Source organism: Vidua chalybeata, chromosome 11, assembly GCF_026979565.1.
Source record: "Vidua chalybeata isolate OUT-0048 chromosome 11, bVidCha1 merged haplotype, whole genome shotgun sequence".
NCBI classification, from domain to species: domain Eukaryota; kingdom Metazoa; phylum Chordata; class Aves; order Passeriformes; family Viduidae; genus Vidua; species Vidua chalybeata.
The window spans coordinates 18,728,863-18,739,196 of NC_071540.1; the positions used below are offsets into that span (position 1 = coordinate 18,728,863).

General features: G+C 47.2%; 1 long non-coding RNA gene across 1 annotated transcript; it reads right to left on the bottom strand.

Annotated features, from left to right (window-relative positions):
- Positions 1-5,635: 5,635 nt before the first annotated feature.
- On the bottom strand, positions 5,636-10,120 carry LOC128793674 (uncharacterized). Its single transcript, XR_008432855.1, has 3 exons — positions 9,993-10,120; positions 8,687-8,830; positions 5,636-7,199 (listed from the first exon to the last, which is right to left on the bottom strand). It is a non-coding gene; the product is annotated as an uncharacterized LOC128793674 (long non-coding RNA).
- Between the last annotated feature and the right edge of the window lie 214 nt (positions 10,121-10,334).

The window sequence follows — 10,334 nt, forward strand, 5'->3', positions numbered from 1 at the left end:
TTACACAGACTTACGTCCACCTATTATCCCCTTTAAAAGTTTTATTTAGGCAGGACAAATCTACAGAGGAAAAGAGTGGCACGAACTCAGCAACACCACTCAGAAATAAACCATGCCCAGGCCTAAATGTGGCAAAAATTGAAGTAAACGACATCAAATTAACAAATTGCACGTGGTCAGGAAGAAAGAGGGTGCAAAGCCCAGCTGGAAGCCAGCACTGCTTCGAGCCCAGGTTGCTTTCCCCCAGGAGTGTTGCCTGTTTGGTCAGGCTGGCTGATCTGTATTTAACTAGCCCAGAAAGCAAGGCAGATAGCCAGGTTAGGGCTGGAGCTCGGGCTGCTGTGCCTGTGTCAGGCAGGGCATCCTGCTTGCACAACTCAGCGCTCTCCTCTTGGGGGAATGAGGAGAGACACGCTGAGATTTACAGAGCCCTAATCGAGGCAGACATTCTCAGCTCCCTGTCTGAGGGACTCAGCCTGAGCTTCTTGCCAGGTTCCCATTTCCACCACATTTTTGCAGCTGTAAAATTCGATTAGGAAAGGAGACGAAGGCGAAGGCTTCTCACTGGCTGCTGGCATTTTGATTCCTTCACTTCCACGGACTTTGTTTATGTGTTACTCCACTTTAAACAAACTCTCTCTTTGCCTTTTCCTTGACAAGACCTGTCTAGATGGAAACAGAGATCGAGGCAGCCCTTGAACCTCTCTGGGAAAGGATGGATCAACCCCAACCACTTTTATCCCATTAGTACATGTGAAAAAGCCCCAAACTGGCCTTGACACAGATGGAGTTGGGCAAAGTAGAGATCTGGCTGCTCATAGCCAACGTGGCAGCAGCACAAAAGCCTCGGGAGATGTGAAGATTTAGGGCTCTGACTCACACACGGAGCAGATTAAACTCAGGCTTCCCACAGCTTCCTGCCCTGCCCCGGTTTAAAGTCTCCCTCTTCCACAGCAGGGACACTTCAGCCACTGGCACAAACCCAGCCCTTCAGCAGAGGCATTTCCAAGGCACCTGCCCCTCAAGGATTTCTGCTTCTTGCCCCATTTTTACGTGGGGGAAAATTGAGGTGTGGAGATGCTTTGCTCAACATTTTTAGGACTGGCTGGTCAAAGCTGTGTTTCTACACCAGCATAAAGACATCTACTAAAAACCTGCATGGACATGTAGGCAACCCATGGAGGTGTCTCAGAGGTAGAAATCAGGTTTTAAGGACTGTTTTTTCAGCCCCTTTCCTCCCATGAGTTGCCCCTCATGCTACAACAGAGAGGGCATCATCCAACATCTGAGTGTCAATGGGAATAAATCATTATTAGTAGGGTAGAAGAGTTTCCTGTCCATTTTCTCAGCCCAGGTGAACAGGAGCTGATGAGAAATCCAAGTACAACCTCACTCCCTCTCATCAGGTGGATCTACGGCCGTGATCAGCAATCACATCTAGATTTATGCTCACAGCTGAACATCTCTTGGGCTGTCAATCACATCCTCACTTTGCAACCACAAGCACAGTGTGAGTTAAAATCCATGGTGCTCAGCACTAATATGGCACCACAATCCCATGGGAGCCCCGGGATGGCAGGGACAGGTGTAAACTCAACCCTCAGGAGGATTTTCCCTTTGCAGGTTGGTTTCAAAAGTCCCTGGTGCAGTGGTGTTTCCTTCAGGGGATTTGCCTCCTTATCAGCATTTAGCATCTGCCAAGGTATTGAAATGTGATTTAATTTCTCATCTATGTGAGCTGGACATTCGTGTTCTGCTTCAGTGCTGAAAAGTTCAGAATAAGCCAAGAGGTTCCTGGAACACAACAGTTAATGAGGAAAAGTTGTCTTGGCAGGAGAAATGGTCTCATAGGCTGGTTCGAATATATTAAAGGTGAAATGTTTTGCAGAGGGGAGGATGCTCTTTCCAGCCCGAGCTTTTGAGGTTGAGTTTCCTGATTTGCATTCTTTTGAAAGCACAGATAAAAGCTTGGAGCCACTTCTGCTTCCTTTGCTGTTTGGAAAAGTCCAGGGGCTAGCATGGAGATGTTGAGGGATGTACTTGGCACGCACAAAGCAAAACAAAAAAAAAAAAAAAAAAAAAAACCAAACTGAGGGGAAAGAAAAACCAAAACAGGAAGAAATGAAGAGAGTTTGGGTATGTGCTAACAGGAGTTATTGCTCCTCTGGTTTGAAAGCTGGTGACTTCACCACAGTGAACAAGTTCTCATGTCCTGCAGCTCTCTAATGGCATCAGCTGCAATGTTTCACCAGGGAAACATGGAGCTATTCTCCTCAGATCGATGGATATCAGCAGGACAAGGCACCCAGTGAGCTCCTTCCCATCTTGGATATCTCTGGACAGCCTCCCTTGCTGCATTTCACCCTTTCACGTGGGGCTGGTGCAGCTGGAGCAGCCTTGGCAGGTGGGACATCTTGCTGGCTTTATAAAGGATCTCTCCCAGTGGAGCAGGAGGAAAAGCATCCCTTTAAACCATCCCCACTCACCTTGCGGTGTGAGGGTCCCTGCTGCCCATTTTCACACATCCAGGGGGGAATACGAGAACTCATAATCGAACTTTCAGCCTCCCTGTTTGGCTCCTGCTCTGGGAGCAGCCGCTGCTCCCGCCTGCCTTTGAAGTGGATCTGAGCTGCGGCGGCTCCGAGATGACACCGCAGTCACACCTCGGCTGCATTCTTATCTCTGTCAGTGGTCTTTGAATCGCTGACACGTTGGCAGCCCCACGGCCCTTCTGGTGAGCGCGCTGTCCCCTGCCTGACCTTTGGGTTTCTGAAGGAGACACCTGAAACCCCAAATGGAAGGGATCAGAGGAAGGGGGAATCCCACCTCTTCTTCATCAGCTGCCAAAGAGACGTCTCCCCTTCCAGAGGAAACAGCATCTGTCTTATCTCTTTATTTGTCTCCCTTTCTGAAACTTTTCTTTTAGACGTTGGACCTTTTGAGATTGCATCTTGTTTTTCCTTCTTTCCAATCCACTTTCCTGCAAATAAATACCATTGCAGAAGGGAGGGTGGGAGAGGGAAGGAGGTTGTGTTGCTGCTGTGCAGAACAAAGATGAAGTCCCAGAAAACGCCCGAGTTTTTGATAAGCTGCAAGAGCACAGGACACAAACCAAGCAGCACTGCTGAGGCAGAGAGCAGGTTTCCCTTCTTGTGTCATAGTTGCCTTCATTTCACTGTCAATCCCACCAAAAAGGAGCAATGGGATAATACTTTTATATAAAGATTAAAATAAAATTCTAAAAGAAATCTCTGCTTGACTTTGGACAATGTTGTAGAACATCAAAGAGCTTCTGCCTCTCCCCATCTTCACCTGCACTCACTTCTCATTCTCATTCCTACCACGTAACACTGATAATAAATCTGAACTTTATGAGCTGATGAGTCATTTTACAGTGTTCTCCAACATGAAGGGACCAACCCCAGAAATGGCATCAAGCCCAGGACCTCCTGCCAGGAAACTTCACTGCAGTTACTCAGGGTGGCCAGAAATGAAAGTGTTGGGTTGAAAGTTCCTGCAGGGTTTCAGTGCCCAGGTGCCAGAGTTGGGTGGAAGGTTCCTGCAGGGTTTGGGTGCTCAGGTCCCAGTGTTTGGCTGAAGGTTCCTGCAGGGTTTGGGTGCTCAGGTCCCAGTGTTTGGCTGAAGGTTCCTGCAGGGTTTCAGTGCCCAGGTGCCAGTGTTGGTCTGAAGGTTCCTGCAGGGTTTGGGTGCCCAGGTCCCAGTGTTGGGCTGAAGGTTCCTGCAGGGTTTGGGTGCCCAGGTCCCAGTGTTGGGCTGAAGGTTCCTGCAGGGTTTGGGTGCCCAGGTCCCAGTGTTGGGCTGAAGGTTCCTGCAGGGTTTGGGTGCTCAGGTCCCAGTGTTGGTCTGAAGGTTCCTGCAGGGTTTGGGTGCTCAGGTGCCAGTGTTGGTCTGAAGGTTCCTGCAGGGTTTCAGTGCTCAGCTGCCAGGCCTGGATTTGCTGGGCAGAGATGGCAGAAGGTCCCCTGAGCAGTGCAGGGCACCGTGGAGCCCCTAGACATGTCACAGGGTCCTGGGCAGCCCCGCTCCAACCCGTCACTCAGGACTTTGCTTTCTTGCCCGGGCAGCAAAACAGAGCAGCTCTCATTTCTCCTCAGAGGACCAGCTCGCTCTTGGAAACCTGCTGCCAGCACCATTCCCTCTTCCAAGCTCCCTTTCCCTCCCTCCTGTGCTACAGATCCACAGCCACATTTGCATTTGTGCTTTTCAGCCATGTAACGAAGACCAGAAGGGCTGCTGTGATGGACAGAACTGGTCCAGCTCTCGCTGGATTTTGATGAAAGGCAATTTGATTTCCACAGCCAAGTTATTTAATGAGCCTCTAAAATTACAGCCACAAATTATGCACATACAAAACTATGCATTTGTGCACTGAAGAGGCAAGATTTCCAAAACAGGAAGCCGTTGGTCTGCATTAAAAGCAAACCCCTGCCTGCGTAGCTGGTTCCCCATATCAATGTGTGCAATTATTCAGGCTGCCCAGCCAGCACAGTGCATTGAATGCACAATGGCCCTGTAGGTACCCAACTCCCCATTTTCACATTACAGATGTCTCCTGCTGTGTTTACACATCCATTTGCTCCAACTGGGCTGCACATTCCATGTCTGGAGCAGGGGAGGACACGGCTCCCACCACGCAAGGAGCTCGTGCACCATTTGCTGGTCTGGAGCAGGGGGGTAAAGCTGCCTTAGCCCAGCTGCCTCCTCCTTCCACCCTCCACCTGCACAAGATTTTTTTTTTTTTTTAAGATGTCTGAGATGCCCATAAATGTGCAAACTTTGCACCCCAAGCACTGTGAGGGTGCTGAGGCCCTGGCACAGGGTGCCCAGAGAAGCTGAGTCTACTCCTGGATCCCTGGAAGTGCCCAAGGCCAGGCTGGACGTGGCTTGGAGCACCCTGGAATAGGGGAAGGTCTCTATTAAAAGGGACTTCCACTCAGGTCAGCTCTTTTACCATGAAGTATTTCAGTGGACTTGAAATATCCTCTTCGAGTAGTGTTTTCCACATTTATGACATCAATTCATTGAATAATAGCAATATTCCTTGCTCAGTAAAGCCTGCTCTCAAAGAATGAATGTTGGAAGAGCTGTCAGAAAGGGTCTATTACTAATTCCACACAGCTCAAGAAACTCTCTAGGAACAGCAACTTAACAAATTGGATTTCTGTTCTCAAAGTGATTTTTGCTGCAGAGAAATGAGGTGCTCGAGTGACAGCCCCATGGATGACAGCCCCATGGATTTTCCAGAGCCCATGGGAAGCATGAGGAATACTAAGGAATTCAGAGCAGCACATATTATCCTTACACAGAGCTGTCTCAGTGCAGCTTCCAAAATCTCCAGAGTTCTGAGCCACCAGCTTTTTTTTTTAACCCTTGCAAACTCCTCTGTGGGCACCATGAGCGGATGAAAAATGATCTGCCCTTCTTTTATTTTTTTTGTTGTTTTCTTTTGTTTTATTTTGTTTTCTGTTTGTTTTTTTCTTGAAGCAAGTAAATTGTCTTTGTTGCCAATTCCTCTCAAAAAGAGCAGGGTCTCAACTTTTGCTTTTAAGGACTCATACAGCCACCATCAGTGTGCAAAACCCAGCAGCATTTAAGTGATCTCAACACACAGTCAGCCAGGGCATGAATTTATTTTTATTTCCTTTTCAGACAAAATGCACGTCTTTGTTTTTCATCACGTATTCCCTAACCAAACCAAAGCTTCTATTTAAGCACAGTTTTTTATCTTGAATAAGTCCTTTGTACAACCTGGCCATTTGTAGAACGTTATAGAACGAAAATCCCCCAGAATGAGGCAACAGCCCCCAAAACTGGAGCTCCTGGGAGAGGCAAAGAGCTTCAGGAATAAGAAGAGTTTCCTGTGCAGCAGGAAATGCCACCACGCACCTCCCTGGGCAGAGCAGGATTGGCCGAGTGACCCGAGGAGGAGGTGACAGCAGGGCTGGAAAGGCTGAGCGTGGCACTTCCTAAACTTAGCAACACATGAGAACCAGAGAGGGGCAGCCTCAGGATAAAGCTCAGACTTTTCAACACAGCCATTCTCTCAGCAGTTAAAATCTGGGGCTGTGAGGGCTGGCGAGGCACTGGGAGCTCAGGCAGAAAAGGAGATGCTTTCCAAGAGGAAAAAAAAAAAATAAAATAAAAGGAGGAAAAGACTGCAAGGAGGTCAGGGCAGAGTATGGAAAGATTTCATCACCAGCAAAGAGATTTGAGATTTCTTCCTCTTCCAGCTTTTTTTCTGGATATTGTGAGTGTTTTGGGGGCACTCATGGTGCACAGCAGAGCACTGAAGTGTGCTGGTAAATCTTACACACTGCAGGAGCTGGAAGCAGGGCCTTACACCACGAGGGGATTTGAGCCAGTGTGGGGGGAAAAAATCTTTCCAAAGGGTCCGTGGTCAGCTCAGCTCCAGCCGTGAATCCAGGAGGGAGAACATGGAGCGTCTTTGTGGAGATTTAAACACCCGGCTCAGGAACCAGCACTCGATTTCTGCCAAGCTGGACACAACCACCCACAGCTGAGCCTTGGAAAAGTGCAGCAGAGCATCTCCAAGAGAAATCTTTTCAAAAGCCCAAGCAAAGGAAGCAGCAGAGCTGTTTTCAGCAGTGTGGAGCTAATGGAAACCACCAAAGGATGCAAAGAAGTGGAAGGGACAAGTTTCCACCCTGCGTGCCAGTGTTGGCCCTGGGAACATGTAACATAATGTAAAAATAATATGCTGTTAAATATAATGGACTGCTTGACCCAAATGAGTCAAAGGAAGCAAATCAAAATTAAATGTCTCTGTGGCACTAAATTAAAATGACTTTGCCATTATTAAAAAGAAGTGGGAAAGCCAAAATCCGATATCTCACCTTTTGGGGAGTTGTAAATTTATCCCAAATTCCTGCATTTCATATATAATTTAGACAGCATTCCAGTGCGGGAAGAAAATTGCTCCATCAAAAAATGTTGGCTGGCTGCACCCAACAATTGTTGATACGAGAACCAAAATGGAATTTGGGTCAGCATCTTGGTCAGAGCAAAAACCCTGCATAAAAACGCACACATCCTACCCTGTTGTAATAAATTCAGCAATAATATCCTTTCAAATATTGCTTTCCTGCCAGCAGCAGTCCAGATTCAAAGCAGATTCCAAGGCTGTGCTTGAATCCTCTGGTCCCTCCATGTCTGTGCACCTGTGGGAGGGGAAAAGGACACTCTGTGAGGTTTGGAAGAACGAGGTGTGTGCCATGTGGGGGAAAAAAAAAAAAAGGTAATTTGGACACTATTAGTAAGTGCCAAATATTTGCCACTATGTAATAGGAGTGGGAGTAGGTTTTATTTTGAAAGATGTCTGAAGCCATACTGACTGTTTCTCTAAATGCAGAGCCCTCAGAGGTTCGAGTGCTTCAGGATGTATAAAATGTGGATTTTCCTCTGGTATGTTTGCTGTTTATAAGGGGTGTTTATGTGCCGAGGATGAGAAGGGGAGAAGGTTTCACTTATTTCCAGAGACCTTGCCAGTTCCCAGCAACCTTCCACTTCTTTTAACACCGAGCTGGGAAACAATAATCTTCAACTGACAACAGCACAAAGCAGACAAGGCTTGGAATAAGCTGAGCCTGACAAGTGCAGAAAGCCCCAACTCAGTGTTTAGCTCCCAGCCATGGAAGTGGGCTCTAAATCCACGTTTTCAGCTGTTTTGCAAAGACAATTATTAACACCTCTGTTGCAAATTGCATCTCCAGAGTGCTTGGCAAAGGCTTAGCCCTGAAAACAGCCAAAGGTGGTTTGTGCTGGAAATATTGATGTCTTTGTTGAGCCAGATCAAGGCCATCACCTGCAGGTTGCTAAAAGGTGCCATTCCTGGAAGTTCATGTGGGAAGAAAGGACACATTCCCTACACTTCTAGCAGGGAAAAAAAAAAAAATACTGCATTTTCTCCTCTCCCAAGGATGTTTCCTGTCCATATTTGATGCCTGTGGTGATCACCACTCCAGTTTCTTTCTGCTTTGATTTCTAATCCTGATTTCGCTGAACTCGGGTCAGCAGCTTCCCTTTTTCATGTGCCCAAAAGGAAAAATTGTGGATGTATCTCTGAGCACGGCCTTGCCAAAGACAGTATTTTCCATGGCATCACACCTCGACCATCCAAACATCCCCTCTGAGCATTTTTATATCAACCAGGACACAGTGATCCCAGTTCCTGCAGCCCCTGTGAGGGAACAGAACGAGGCTCTGTCACATTTCACTCGTGCTGGGCCTTTTGTTTTTTAACTCCCCAGGCAAGCAGGCAAAGTAGGGTGGGAAAAAATGATGTGGGATTTCGGTACACGCAAAAAACATCTGAAACCAACATTTCTGGAACGTGGCGACTGCCAATAAAGAAAGAGGTGATTGGAGATTTTCATATTTGCTCGCGTCTTTGAGGATGTTTTGGGCCTTTCATCCCTTTTTGAAGGCGTGTCACCTAATTAGGGCTCTTTCATCCCTCTATTCCCTAGTTAGAACACGCCAATCCCTTTTACAGCAATTGATTATGACTTGGAGGTTTCCACATTCCAGCCAGTTCAGAGAGCTGGGATATTTGTGACTACCTGAATAAACTCCTTTAATCCAAAAACAAACTCCACCTGAAAGCGGCCGTATGAAAAGGCCATTCATCCCGTGTTTTCCAACTTACTGCTCCATGGTTTCTTTGGATTTGACCCGACTTCCTGTACTAATGGTCTCTGAATGCATTCCCAATTGTGGCTTCTTGGTCTATAGGGTGCCCAGGGAAGAGGAAAAGGAGTCACACAGCAGCTGCTTACACAGAAAACTCTGCCTGAAAGGGCAAAAAAAAAAAAGGAGCTGAAGTTAAAAGGAAACATAAAGTGTACAAATAGCCATCCCCTCCTGCTCAAATTTTTAAAACAAATATTCCCTTGATGTCGCTGCTTTAAAAAGGTCTTGGCTCCTGGCAGATGAAAAATACCTTTAAAATTACCACTGCAATTGTCATTCCCAAGTGTGGGAATCGACACTCTGCCGATTAAGGTAGGCCCGTGTTGAAGTAATCTGGGAACAGAAGTGCAAATGTGTCAATGATCTCATGGAGAGGGGAGAGACCCCAGAGGAGATCCCTGCTCCCGATAGCCAGAGGGACAGCATGGGAATGCTGGAGTCATGGACAGCAAGGAACCTCAGCTCTGCCAAGATCAGGCCAGCAGAAGGTTAAAAAGTTCACAAATGCACATAATCACCTACTGCAAGGAATAGCTTTGGAGGCTGTGAGAGAGTTTAGAGGTTGCCTTACACATTTTCACTCTATTTATATATTTTTAAGTGTATTTTTCTCATACGTTTCCACTGCCAGAAATATGACTCTGGTCTAGATGCTTTGTTCAAACTTGGTGTGATTACATCGTGTAATTTGGGGTCAAATTCTTCATCAGCTGCTGAAGCTGAATCCACCTAAACAAACCTTCTCAGCCTCGTGAGTTCCTACAAAACTTAAATAAAACTTCTCAAGTGGGTTCATGGTTTTGGATATTCCAGTTTGAAAGCTGCAGGTGGGCTTCGGTGGCTAAATTTTAACAAGCTGGGCCCCAAAATACAGAAATGTGCTCATCAAAGCAAAAATACAGATAATACAGATAAAGCAGAGATACAGAAATCTTTTTTCATCAAAGCCCTCCAGCCCCACAGGCCAGATGGGAAATCCTTCCTTTCACAGCAGCCCTGCTGTCCCCAAAAGCTCTTCCCAGGATTAAAACCCTGATGCTGAGGCTCAGCAGACCCCAGTGATGATGACAGACTTGCACCCGAGAGCCCTTTTAAAAAGTCAGTTGGTGCTTTTTGTAAAACTTTCCCTTAAATATTGCGCTTCCCGCCTCATAAAGTTTTAGTGGGAGTGTGAAAACACCAGGCCCACAGATAGGCCCGTGTGTTCGAATTCCCATGATTTGGTGGTCTGGGGCGATTTATCTGCCTGTGAACGCACGGACCGTGATTCCAGCATCCTGTGAAAGGCAGGATCTAATGAGGCAGAGGAAAGAGGTGACAGATTTTGGCTTCCTGCAGCCCATCCTCAGAGCTGGGAACTCCCGGTGTTGATGGGCCGGCTCGGCTGAGTGATAAGCCAGGATGGATTTGGGCACCAGGCCCAGACTGGTTCCCTCTTCAGGAGAAGATTCATGAGTTTTGGGAGTGGGACAGATGTTCAGGACTGGTGTTTTATCTGATTTTCCCCCTTGCAGTGGTGACATTCTGGCTCTCTGGATCACTCATTTGGTTGCCCATCTGATTCTGGATTGCTCAGGGTGTGCCAGGAGGGCCTGTTCCTTGGC